Source organism: Triturus cristatus, chromosome 3_1 (assembly GCF_964204655.1).
Source record: "Triturus cristatus chromosome 3_1, aTriCri1.1, whole genome shotgun sequence".
NCBI classification, from domain to species: Eukaryota; Metazoa; Chordata; class Amphibia; order Caudata; family Salamandridae; genus Triturus; species Triturus cristatus.
Window position 1 is genome coordinate 127,881,239 of NC_140583.1, and position 13,596 is coordinate 127,894,834.

Consider the following 13,596-nt stretch of genomic DNA (forward strand, 5'->3'; position numbering starts at 1 on the left):
ACTAAAGTTAATGTTTCTCTCGATATAAAACATTAGATAGATAGCTTAAAATGAAATAACAAAAATATATCTGAAAGTTCTAACAAAATGAAAAAAAAATTATTCAAATAAAAATATTCCAGAATAAATGAAATCCTAAAAACATATAAAGTACAACTGCAAAAATATTCAAGTTACACTTTCTAACTCTAACACTTTGGAGGGGTCAGATTTACTATTCCCACTTCAACATAAACAATAGTAGAGAAACTGTTAGACTTTGGAGGGGTCAGATTTACGGTTCCCACTGCAATGTAGTCAACAGTAGGGAAAGTTATTAGCTGTGGAGGGGTCACATTTACTACTCCCACTCCAATGTAAGCAACAGTGAGGAAATTGATGGACTTTGACTTTTGGGGTATGATTTTTTTTGTTCCCACTCTAAATTGTAATTTTCCTACTCAAAACTGAGCAACATTGGTGAATGCGTTGGACTTTGGAGGGGCGAGATTTACAATTCCCACAGTAGAGAAAGTTGTGAACTTTGTAGAGGTCAAATTTACTATTCCGATCCTAAAAAGTGTATACCTGTAAATAAATCACATTCATTATTCCAAAACCTAAACAATAAAAAGAAAGTACATAGAATTAAAAGCAAAAATCTATAACTATGTAGATATGAACATTTTAAGTAAAAAAAATATGCTAGAAAGGTAATCAGCACAACACAATAGGTAATAAAAGTATACATAAATCAGTGTAGAAAATGGAAAATTTAGAAATCACTTAAAAATACTAATTGTAAAAACATGTCAATAAAAAATATAAATAACTAGACAAACCCTAAAAATAAGCACAATAGCTGACAAAACTAATTATTTGAAAAAGCATGCTTATCAATAAAAAAATTAAAACATTAACAATATATTTATTTAAAAAGTTTTATAAAGCGCAAACATGACCCTTGCAGGTATCAGAGCACTGTACACAGAGGCAGAAGTATGCATGAACTCGGAACAGTTGAGGTCAACATTGTAAAACAACAAAGAGTAAACAATCAAGATCAGGTACAGGGTCGAGGGCCCTGCTAGTTCAGTTTCTCATATAGTGCAATATATTTCCTGTAACATTCAGTAAAACAATCAGAGAGTGGCTCATCACAGCATAGTAAAGTAAATGACAAATCTGTAATCGGCCCAAGAAGTATTCTTCTATTATAGTTCCGGAAGGGCCCTAGAGTAAAATAACAGTTTACCGTCCAATCAAAAATAAATAGTGAAAAATAGGTTGGAATAAATTTCAAATCTGTCAACAAGGGGACTTGAGAAAGAGTACAGGATGATGCAGTTAATGTCCACTCAAGAAAAGACATTTGGCCTGTTTCTTGAAATAGGCAGTGGAAGGATTGGCTCTCATCTCCGTAGGAGGAGCATTCTCTCATTGTCTTGTGGTTTGCTTGCTGTTTGATGATTTCAAATAGCATCTTGGGTCTATTTTTAGCACCGACCAGCTGCTCCCTGAAATGGTCCGTTTTAGCAATGTGGATTTTTGTGTTGTAGGTGCTTCTCATTTTCCTAAGCTGATAGAGGCTAGTCGTGGAAGGATCATTTCTCCATAGCCTTTCTGAAAACCTAAGTTTAAGGCGTTCGTCATTTAGGGTACCATTAAACCAAGGTTTGAATTGTTTGAGAGGGATCCTTTTAAGTTATTTCGGCGCAATGGTGTCAAATATATTAGCCACAGTGCTAATGTAGTGCTCAGAAAGATCAAGGTTGGTCATGTCACGGCGAGGCTGAAGTCTATTCATAGTGATGGAAGTAAGATCATTAATCTTGATATAAATACAACTGTAAAAATGTAATATAAATTGATCAGGCTGTTACTTTATATAATTTTTAAATACATTTATCAATTTATTAATAAAATTATACTGTATAAAATATATTTAAAAACATGTTCATCCTATGTCCCTACACACCAAACAGACGATTAAAAATAGCAATTTAAATTGTAATTCTTATAACTTAACAAAGACAATAAACACAAATAAAAATATAATAAATAATAACACAGATTTTAAAATGCATATTTATAAATGTTATAAAATGAACCAAATAAAATGTTCCCCCAAAAATATTTTGCATAATTTGCCTAATAAACAAATTAACCAATGCAAAAATATAATTTATGCTTTTAAAACATGAAAAAATATCTTTTTAAAGGACTACTCACTCTACTCTCTTCGACACCCAATGACCTGCCAAAAAATGTAAAGAATATTAAAATTCTGAAATAATGTAAAACTAAAAAGTATAATATTTCAAAGGAACACAATCATTCCACAAAAAAAATTATTATTGAATATGTTAAAAATTACCCATAGATGTACATGTAAAAATTAATTAGTAAATTGAAATAAATAATAATGTAATAAACAATTACATTATTTAGAAATGTATAAAATATTATAAAATAAATATTTTTTTAAACCGTGAATCCTTTTGCTCTACAACAGTACTTAATTTGTAATAAAATATGTGCCAGGGCCTCGCCAGTAGGCCACTGCAGCATAACCCACCCATTGGCTTGCCAGTGCTGCCAGCGACAATACCTATGCAAATACCAACCATAACACTCCTATAAGTGTGATTATTCAGACTATTCCAGGCCCAAGGCTATAGGATTAATCGTTTATAATGTATATTGAATTAAGAAACAGTTGTTGTTCTGCTCATCTCTAAATTACACACACAGCGCCACCATGTCAGCTGGGTCTGGTGGCTCAGTGGACTAAAGCAGCCACTGCAGGGGCCTGTGTTCAACCTCATGGTCACAGGTTCAAATCCCAGCGGGTCGACTCAGCCTTTCATCCATTTGAGGTCGGTAAAATGAGTACCATTGAGTTGGGTAACAATAAACATCTGTTATTCAGTGCCAGGACACCTTCGGGTAATCGTATGCTTTATAAATACAGCTGTTATGTGGCAGACTGTTATAATGCCGGTGTTCACAATTAAGTGCCGGTGCCGAGCACCGGAAACCACCAGCTCAAATTAAGCACTGCTCTACAAAGACAAAAACCCTCCAATTCTTTCAATATATTACCAAACCCCAAAAAGGAAACATTACCACAAATAAAAATCATTACAAAAAATCATGAATAGATATTATATATAACATTAATGCCTGTAATATTATGTTCCATTACAACAGTTTTTAATGATATTAATTTACTATAAGATTGCTACAATCATATTAATATAGAATGTCCGTCTGATAAGCTGATTAATGCTTTATTTCTGGCCCGTCCAAGCTTTTAAAAAGTTGAAGAGGTAGGTTTTCTTCACTCATATCTTTAATTTCATGCAAGATTCTGGGGTTTTGGTCATGTTCCAGAAGGAAATATGTCATCCGCTTATCAAAATTGTTAAACATAAGTGGTCTCTGGAACTTGGGTAATGATTACCTATATTTACAGCTGTAGGGATTTTTTTTGGTTTTGTATGTCTGATTTTTGTTCCTTTGGGAAAATTGGGTCTAATACTCCATATGTTATTGATGTCCGCGGTTCCAGTTGTATTGCTCATATAGAAACTGCATGCGGGCAATGAATAATAGATAGGCCCAGGCAAGCACGCTCTGGTTTCAGAACTTTTTGAACCGACGTCTTTGACTTGGATTTTAGACAATCCGTCATTTACAATTTTCGGTGCAAATATAGGCCATTGCAATTCCTCTAAAACTCTACATGTCATTTATTCGTGCCTCACCATTTCTGATTCTATGCTTTTCGATCACACTCTCTGGTGCATCTGTTTGCCTTTTGACTCTGTTTCTTGCGTTTTTGTGCTGTTTGCATTCGTTTTACCTCTCTTTTTCTTCTCACACTCTCTCTCTTGCTTCCCTCAACCTCTATACCATTGTCCTTTTCCTCACTCTCTCCCTTACATCTTTCGATCTTTGGAACCCTGTTTTTGCTCTTTTCTTACACTCTCGCTCTTGCGTCCATGGGGGCATATTATCAAGAAACAGAGTTAAAATTATCGCCGCTTTAGCGGCAGAAAACTGCCGCTAAAGCGGCGATGATGGGCTTGATAATAAGCCCTTGAGAATTCCCATAGAAGCCCATGTTTTGGTGACAACATGGGCTTCTATTGGAATTCTCAAGTGCATATTATAAAGCCCACTATCGCCGCTTTAGCGACAGTTTTCTGCCGCTAAAGCAGCGATAATTTTAACTCCATGCTTGATAATATGCCCCATGGGTTTTTGTTCCTCTGTTTTTTTCGTTTTCTCCCACTCTTTCTCTCTTGCTTGATTGATCTTTGTGCCACTCTTTTTGCCTTGTTGCTTTTGTACCTTTCCTGGCTTTTTGTGCTTGTCTGATCATCATCTGCTTCCTCCCCCTACTCTTTACCTCTTCTTGCACCCTTTTGCCCTGTCACATCCTTCCCACCTATTTCAACATGCTCTGCCACCTTCTGCTGACTACACCTAGCCCCCCTCCATTGAATTGGTCCAGGAGAGGGGAGGAGAGCCGATGGTGACCTCCACCGGCTCTCCTTTTCTCTCCTAGATTATTAAATGGCACCCAAAGTGCACCAAAGGCAAGATTGTCTATGCCTGTCTAAGCCCTGCCAGCACCCAATGCCCGGAACCTTGGCACTTCACCCTCTTCCCGCAGCCTCAAGTGCTACTCTGACTCCGACCTCTGCTTCCTTAACCCAGGGGTCCTTCCTGTCTGCACCCTTCAGGTCCTCCATCGCCTGCATCTAAGGCACCTTCTCCTGCTCTGCCTGCCATTTTGCCTGTGAGCTTCCTCCTCCCTCCCCTACCATAGTGCTGCACACTCATAAACACATCTCTCACAAAACTTCCACAGGCAAAGTACACCATACACTGTCCTACCTCCTCTGCAATAGTCACTTCCTCATTAACTATGCCAGGGCGATCCAGGACCTCCTTACCGACCTCTCATTGGACCCTCTTTTTGTGACCAAAACCTGGCTCACCCCGACATCGCTCCTGACATCGCTGTGGAAATTCCCCCATCCCTGGCTTCAAGAGAGCAAGGCAAGACAGAACCAGCAAACTCTGAGGTGGACTTGCCATCATCAACAAAGACTACCTCAGCTGTACCACCACCTCCCCAAGCTCTGACAGTCACCTCAAATACACTGGCCTATAATCTTCACATCCCCAACTCCACCACCCTGGGCAAGCCCCTCTTCTACTGACCACCTGCACCATGGGTCAACTTCGGAAATTCTATCACAGAACTCATCACCCCCTGGGACTCAGTTACAGCTCCTGAGAAAAACCCCACCCACACAGCAGGAAATCTCTTTAACCCTATCTTCATGAACTTCAACAGCCTCCTGGTAGACCCAACCTCCCCCCCCTCAACTTGACAGATCACTGCCTGGTTAGCTTTGTCTTGCTCATCGGCCACCTTCTAAGACCATGTAGTGAAAATAGAGCAGAATTTTCAGAAGAATCCTGGCTCATAAAACTCACACCAACCACCGCAACTCCAAAACGACCTTCCTCAATCCATCACTCAAGTCAATGCCCGGATTACCTGCTGTACGTACTACCTGGTGCCTCTCAAAAGCACTGCCACTTTCAGAGCAAGACCACATGCAAGTTGTATTCAGAAGATTGCATACTCTACAGGCTCTACTACAAGCAGCTGGAACCCCACTATAAGCACACACTTGATGACAATTTCAGAAGAATCTTTATATTAGCCCTCCAACACCACAGTCAGCAAATCATAGACACCATACTCTGAGGTGTGACTGACCGTATTACAAACAGCTCCTACAATGCCACAGAAATTTTAGCGACTGTAAAAGACATGAACTCCTTTACTGCCAGCTCCAACACCATCTCCCCTCACAGGACCTCTGCAACCATCTCTCTCACTTCTTCTACAACAAAAACAGCAATATTTAGAACAAAATCACCAGCCCACCATACCCATTCACCCTCATCATCCTTCAACTCAATGAGTTGATCCACCCAGAAACGGCCATGACATTCACGCCTGTGATCTCCGTAGTTGAAACCTACCTCAGTCATGTGATCCATCCACTCAGGAGCCCCTTTGGACCACTGCCCATACACATCTTCACCAGGTGATTCAACTCCAGCTGCTCCATGCTTGTCAAGGCCAAATCCACTCACTTGGAATGCAGGGATCTGTAGAAGTGAAAAGCAGACAGCCAACACCCCTGAGAACCAATCACTCATACGCAATTAAACAAGGGTGTATGGAGCAAAAAGGCCCCAATGGAGATGGTGCATAATGAGAGGGAGTGAGAGCAGAAGAGAGATGAACCCTTATCGTCCCCTGCTTCCTTCTTCAATGCTCTCCCAAACTCGAGTACAGTCCCAACCGTTATGCCTTCTATGATGTTGTTCTCTGGTTCTCAATTTGTAAGCAGGTTCCGGGTTATCTCACCTTCAGCAAGAAGCACAAATTCTATCAACATATGTGTCAAGTAACTTCAATCATGTTTTGTCAACCCTTCCATGATGGGCTCCAAATACCTGAGAGTTAGTGTGAAGCGAGAATTTGTAGCACACTTCCCAAGTATGCTCATCCATTCAACTGCATTCTCTCCACCTCTCGTGCATGCAGTGCAGTCCTTTTTACTATAATGCTTATTAAAAAGCGTTCAAGGTTCACAAGGAATATGCTGAATATTTATAGTCAGAATGCCTAACCCTTGTCTTAGATTAGTGCACCAACCTTACTTGTTGTCGGTGCCTTTTAAGTAATGCTGTACGATAGTGTGCCCGTACTGTGCTGCTCCCTTTTAATTGTTGTCTTTTCTTTTGCAGAAGAGGTTGAAGGTTCATATGAGCAGTCGAGGAGATTGCCACTGGAGAGATGTCACTTGATTAGAGGCATTTCTGGAAACAGACAGGACCCTAAACCTGACCATGGTAGGTTGAGCATCGAGAAGACTCCTTTCTCTGGGTAGACCCAAAGCCAAGCAAGGCTTGAAGGGATGAATGTGGTATAAATAGCTCTGCAACTTGCCTGCATGACCCACAAAGTCCTGCACTTCAACACTCCTCTTTACCTCGCAAAAAAACTTGAGCTGTCGGGTGGTGCCCGTGCCTCCAGGAACTCCAGCACCCTGGTACTTAAACCGGAAAAGAAAATGAAAGCTTACATTCGTTCCTTCTCAGGAATTGCCCCAAGGATCTGGAACTTCCTGCCTATGGGAACAAGACTGATTCCATCAACAGTGTCTTTCAAAAAGGAAGCGAAAGCGCTACTGAGGAGTACTTCTTGACCTGAAATTTAGCCAGGGTCCTGAGTCACATCAACCTGATACTGTTGGGTCCTTCCTACTCCATTGATCGGCAACTCCTCATCTACTGTCAAGATTACTCTTTTTGCCCTATTTTACTGTCTTATTCCTTGGCCCACTATTATGTCTATGTACCTACTGTTATTTTTGTCTATTGCTGATGTTCTGCCACGATTGCCTCCCCTTATATGTGTCGGATATTTCTGTAAAGCGCCCTGATACCCTCTAGGGCAGAGGTCCTCAAACTTTTTGATGCCGAGACCCCCCTGTCAAAATTTTCTGGCTTGAGGACCCCCCTCCGGACAAAAATTTCTAGAACTTGGTACTCCTCATCATTGACAAGAATAAACGCCCCGAAGTACCCACAGCAAATCATTTTTATGGTGGGAAAATATTATTAAACAGTGTTTAGCAAATCAAAGGTTTGTGGCTGACTGTGAATTGGAGTCACAGGCTTACTACTCAGTTCAAACATAAAGTCTCCAAAAAGAATTGCCCAAAAATGCACAACAATACTTTATTTTTCCCAAGCAAAGCATAATTTGACAAAACCTATTTGGGTGACGATACATTTCTGAACTAATGTGATGGGTGTGCCTGTTTTTCTCCTGACAGACGGTCAATTTGTAGATGCTTGACACTCACTTGCTTCCACTAGTGCCACCAAATGTCGCCTGCCCTCTCACTCATCACTGGAGCTCACTGAGCTATAAGGGATATAGCACGGAGTGGACAAAGAAGTTTACTGCATGTGAGGGCAGTGTATATGAGATCTAAAAAAAGAGTCACTTGTTTGTAAAGCGGGCAGTTTTAAACCTGTAATGGATTGAGCTGTATAGGTGTTTTGCAAGTAATGGTAGACTGCATGCATTTGTGCTTCTGCAGAAAATATTTGTGGAAGTAGCACAGAAATCAAGAGTAAAAACGCTCCACCTGACCATAAAAAAGCCCACACACTGACTGGCTACCCTTTGGGCACTACCAGACTACCCTATAGGCAGGGCAACTTGAATTATGAGGCAGGGGAGGACCAAATTAAGTGGCAGTTTTAAACTTATAAAGACCAAGCTATATAAGTGCTTTGTAAGGCATGGGAGACTATATGCATTTTCGCTTCCTGCAGACAGTATTTGTGGTAGTAGCACAGAAATCAAGATTGATACAGTCCACCAGACCAGAAAACAGGCCAGCGAGCAGCTAAAAAAAACAACCCACTCACTGACCTGACTTGTCAGCCCTTTGAGCACCTCCAGACTGCCCTATAGGAAGGGCAACTGAAATTATGAGGCAGGGATTGACCAAATTATGAGGCAGGGCTGACTAAATTGTGTGGTAAGAAAATGTAAATAATGTTATGTGATAAAGCATATTTTGGGGTAGTAATGCTTTATTATTTTGACATTTTTTTACACACAATAAGACTGGGCAAGATTTCACCTCATCAGTACCAGTTTATAACCAAAATACAGGAATGAACAACAGAAAGATGTCTAGTCAACCTTTGTGAAGGGCCTTCCACCCCACGGGAATACATGTCGGCACATTAGAAGCTCACCTGGCCGAGAGCAGTAGTGGTCCCTTAAAACCCTGGAGGTGTTGTGCTGAGTTAAGCAGTTCACTCACGCCTCTTTTCTCCCACCCCCTGCCTTCCATCCCTCTCATCTGTCAATTAAAGTATGTCTGGCCCGGTCTCTCAATACCTAATAATCACACACAGACTGGGCTCTTCCCATTCATCCCTTCAGTGTTATGCTCCCTCCAAGCCCCCCTCACCCCTTCCGGCCCCCACTGTCAGCTGCATGATGGCAGTGCCATTTCTAATAGGGGCAGAGCACCTGCAGCTGGCACCACAGCTGCGCTGCCCCAACCCTGCCTCGGAAAAAAAGTGAAAGACACTCACCTAGCCCACTGAGAGCTCGGATCCGAGTGCACACAACACGTGATGCCTCTGGCTGTATTCTTATTTCATGTGTTGAATACTCAATGATAACGCAAGATTGAATTGTGCTGGAACTGGCTAGTTTTGTCTTCAAAAAACTCTTTTTGTTTGAAAAGATTGTTACTTTCGGAGGCACAGCACCCCCTCACCCCCGTGAACCTCACTCAACCCCCCCCACACCCCCAACACCAGGAGCCCAGGATAGCCTTTGAGGGCTTTCCTCAAGCCAGCATGACAAAAACGGAAACAGGAGAGCGGCAACAGCAGGGGCAGAGCAGAGGAATACCAAAGACATCAATGGGGAAAGGGTGAGAGTGAAAATAAAGGGGGTGAGGGTAGCAACAGAGAGATGGTGGAAATGTAACCAGTGCCATCAGCAGTAGAAAGCGGATTGTTTTAAATGAACAAATCTTCCAGGGGGAATAAAGTATTCTGGGAAACATCTTTAGGAGAATTCTTGTAAATAAGAATGGGTGCGTGTGTGCGTGCATGTATGTTTGTGTGTGTGTCTGAGGAGTGAAAAGCCAGGGCATGGTGGATGTGGAGGAAGGCGGGGTAAGAGGCAGCTTACTCACAAGTTCTGTGAAGAGCCTACACAAATGATTGAGAGTTTATACAACCCTGAGGGTTGGCATGTTCAAATCCCCACCACTTCTGTTCAACAGACAAGTACTGTTGTGACCAGAAGATTACAGGCTTGATTGTGTAAAGATGTATGTCTCAAAATGAAATGATTCGATGCACCCTAAATGGCAGAATCACCAACCTCATAATGTCCTCTATCAGTTAGTTACTATACGTGAGCCCATATGCTGCAAAGTAACAGAAAATTTGCTGCAGTTTGTACCCAATTCCTGCCATGTGTGAAGAGCGTCCATAGTTTTTTTTTACTATTTTCATTACATCACTACTAGAATATGGCATAACGGCTAGGGTGGTCGGCCTCGGAGCTCGGGAACCGGGTTAGTCTCGGCAAGGGCGCTCAACATTTTGTGATTCTGGGCAAATCACTTAGTCGCCTCATGCCTAACAAAAATTAATGTGTCCCTCTGTATCATAACTGGTGCTCATGTAAAGATGCCTTCAGGTCTAGTTTGTGCTATGTAAAACTCCACCAAAAAAAGAAACGACTCCACAAACTGATCCTTAAATGGTTACAATTCAAATAAGCCCACATGAAGCTGTGATAGTAAAGTTGGTTAGGCTCTGGGGCCTGACCATGAACACCCTCCTTTGTGGACAGGTGTTCTGTTCTTATCACTTTTTTCCCTCCAAAAGTATAGCAAATATTTGCAGCTATTGTCTCCTGTTTCACAAATATGCTTATTGCAGTCTATACCTTGTTGCGTTTCTTGCACTGCAACTCTAACGTTCACTATTGGCATGTTGTATTTCACTCTTTAATTGATATTCAGAATTGGTGTTCATCAGCTATGGCGCCTTGCTCACTTGACAAATGAATAAGTCTAGGAATAAAGCAAGCAGGCATGTTCAAACTGTTATCTGGGTATTTACCAACTAATAATGGCCTGGTAAGATGTGTGGATAGTTACTGCACATGTTTATATAATTTGACTACCAGAGGACAACAATTTTTTTCCATCTCCCATAATGGGCCAATTTGAGTGTGGGATTATGTTTGCATGAAGCAAATGATATTGCCTGCTCCGGTCTATCCACTTTGAAAGGAAGACCGTTGCTTCTGTGCCATAGGAAGAGAGATCACGCAGTCTAAGAGCCTTTCACATCACAGTATCAAAATAATTTTTTTGTCTCTGGAAAGCCTGTAAAGACCCACTGATACAAGATGCGGTGTGCTCTGATAAAGTATAGAACTGGTACAAGACTGTTCATAATGCTGCCAGAATCTATGATGATAGTAATGAAGATCAAAATATGAGTGCAGTGTAGGTATGTTTTGAGGCACAGGAGGCTCCATTAACATGTTAACTTTATCAGTGTGTCTTCCATCCACCTTTTGGCTCACAGTACTTGAACAAAACATTGATTTTTATTAAAAAACTTAAAATACCTTCCCACAATATACATTCAAGCTAATAAATACTATTCAGGCCAAGACATTTCATTGCAAGTTAGAAACAATGGCACACTGCCACTTTCTTAAATTTTACCTCTGATGCCTTGCCTGAATACTCATTCACTTGATATCTAAACAATAGGCATATTTGCAGAGTGTCCAGCTCACCCCAAGAAGGCCCCTTGGTGTCACTGACAGATAACTGATGTTTATTTTTACCAAACTCAACAATAGTTATTTTATCAACCTCGTAAGGATGAAAGGCAGAGTGCACTCACCGAAATTCGAACCTGTGAACATGTGGTCAAAGAGAAACTCCTGGAACATGTACAAAAGTTTACTGAGCCACCAGACCCAGATCACTGCGATCTGCGAACTCATAATCCATTCCTAATGCATGATTTTGGAAAATAGCCCACGTACACATTCATAGCACATACATAATTTCAGTACTTTGCTGTTGTTTGATGTCACCTAGTAGCGGCGGAATGATGCTGTTAAAAATCGATTTCAAAGAAATCAAGGGACCACGCAGAATAGGAGAGTAAAAAGGCTTATGCAGTCAGTGTGAAAGAGGAAGTGAACATAAATAAATGTTACTTTTGTAATGTAGCCAGGTTTCAGAAATAGCATAGTTTGAAATAAAGGTGAGGGGTGTATGCATACATGCCAACATTTCAGAAGAGCAAAGTGGGAGATTAAAAAAAAAAAAAATCGGGAGACTATGGCCTTGAATCGGGTTACTGACATGTATGGGCTTTGGAAGTGAGCTGCTGCAGGATCGGACATTTTCGAAACACAAATGCACGTTTTTTTTACCTTTCAGAAGCATGGAGGCAATGGCAGGTGATGCAATTGTTGTGCAATGGCCTGGCAAGTTGCTGGCAGTGCACCCCCCCCCTCCCCCCGTGTTTCAGCCCGGGCTGAAACAGCTTCCAGTGCAAACACACAGCCCCCCCCCCAGTACTTCACAGGTCTTTAAAAGACCATTTACTTGCCAACGAGGCTGTGTTGGTTTTTCACCCCTTCTAGAGCCCCTGCATCGCCACTCTGACTATTGCTGGAAAAATTAGCCTGTTACACAATACCAAGCCCTGTCAGCTGAAACCCCGAGGAATCGGGTTTTTGCTTGCAGGGATCGGGAGGCGGGAGACTAGCCTTGAAATCGGTAGTCTCCCGCCTGAATCGGGAGGGTTGGCATTTCTGGGTGTATGTGTGTATGTCTGAGGGGTGAAAAGTAGGGCATAGTGGATGTGGAGAAAGGAAGAGGCAGCTGACTCACCAGTTCTTCGAAGCCTTGTTTTCCGATGTTCTCCAATCAGAGAGCACATTGAAATGCACTCTTCGGAATTCAAAACAAAGAGCACACGTTTTGGATTCCGGATCCAGGCAGGAGTGCGATCGGGAATGCGCGACCCCCTTTATGTGAGTCCACGCCCCCCCTGGGGGTCGCGCCCCACAGATTGAAGACCCCTGCTCTAGGGTCATGCTTGTGATATAAAAAACTTTTTTTTTTTTTAAAAGATGGCCACCCTTCCTAAGCTCTCATGAGATATTGGGATGGGTGTGGCACTGCTGGAACCAGCTATCCTCCTAAACAGACGCCTTCACTGTTGGTGGGGTGGAAGATACTCTGCGGGATAGGTAGCTGCAGGCCCAATAGGATCAAAAGAGAGAAAATGGGGGGCCATGTTATGCAGCTGGGTATCATCATCAAGGGGTGTGCACTCCAGGGACTCAGAATCAAGGGGATGAGGGGTGAGCACAAAACACAGGGAATGGGTTATGAAAACACTCACCCAGATACTCAACAACTCCCTAACCTCTGTCAACTTCCCGGAAGCCTTGAAGCACACCACCATTTTCCCCTCCTTAAGAAACCCTCAGCAGACCCAAATATACTGGCTAACTACCGGGCAATCTCCCTGCTTTCCTACCCAGCAAAAATCTCTGAAAACTCATCAACTTCAATGACAACCACCTCCTTGACCCCTCTCAATCAGCCTTCAGGACCAACCACAGTGCAGAAACCACTCCCATCGCTGCTGATATTCGCATGGTCATGTACAGAGAGGAGACAGCGGTACTCATCCTGCTCAACCTCACTGCAGCTTTCAACAGCATCTGCCCACCATCTATAATCAATGACTACAAATTCTGAAGACCTGTGGTCCAATTGATTTGATCCTTCCTCACGGGGTGGGAACAGTCATGCAGCCTGGCACCTTACGCATCCATGGCCACTAACCTGACCTGTGGAGTTCCCCAGAGATCCTTGCTGAGCCCTACTCTCTTCAACACATTAGGACTTT

The 13,596-nt window shown here is 42.2% G+C and overlaps 1 long non-coding RNA gene across 1 annotated transcript; it reads right to left on the reverse strand.

Moving 5' to 3' along the window:
• Nucleotides 1-1,511: 1,511 nt before the first annotated feature.
• Nucleotides 1,512-6,140, reverse strand: LOC146859816 (uncharacterized). Its single transcript, XR_014979055.1, has 3 exons — nucleotides 6,055-6,140; nucleotides 2,212-2,236; nucleotides 1,512-1,778 (listed from the first exon to the last, which is right to left on the reverse strand). It is a non-coding gene; the product is annotated as an uncharacterized LOC146859816 (long non-coding RNA).
• Nucleotides 6,141-13,596: the final 7,456 nt, after the last annotated feature.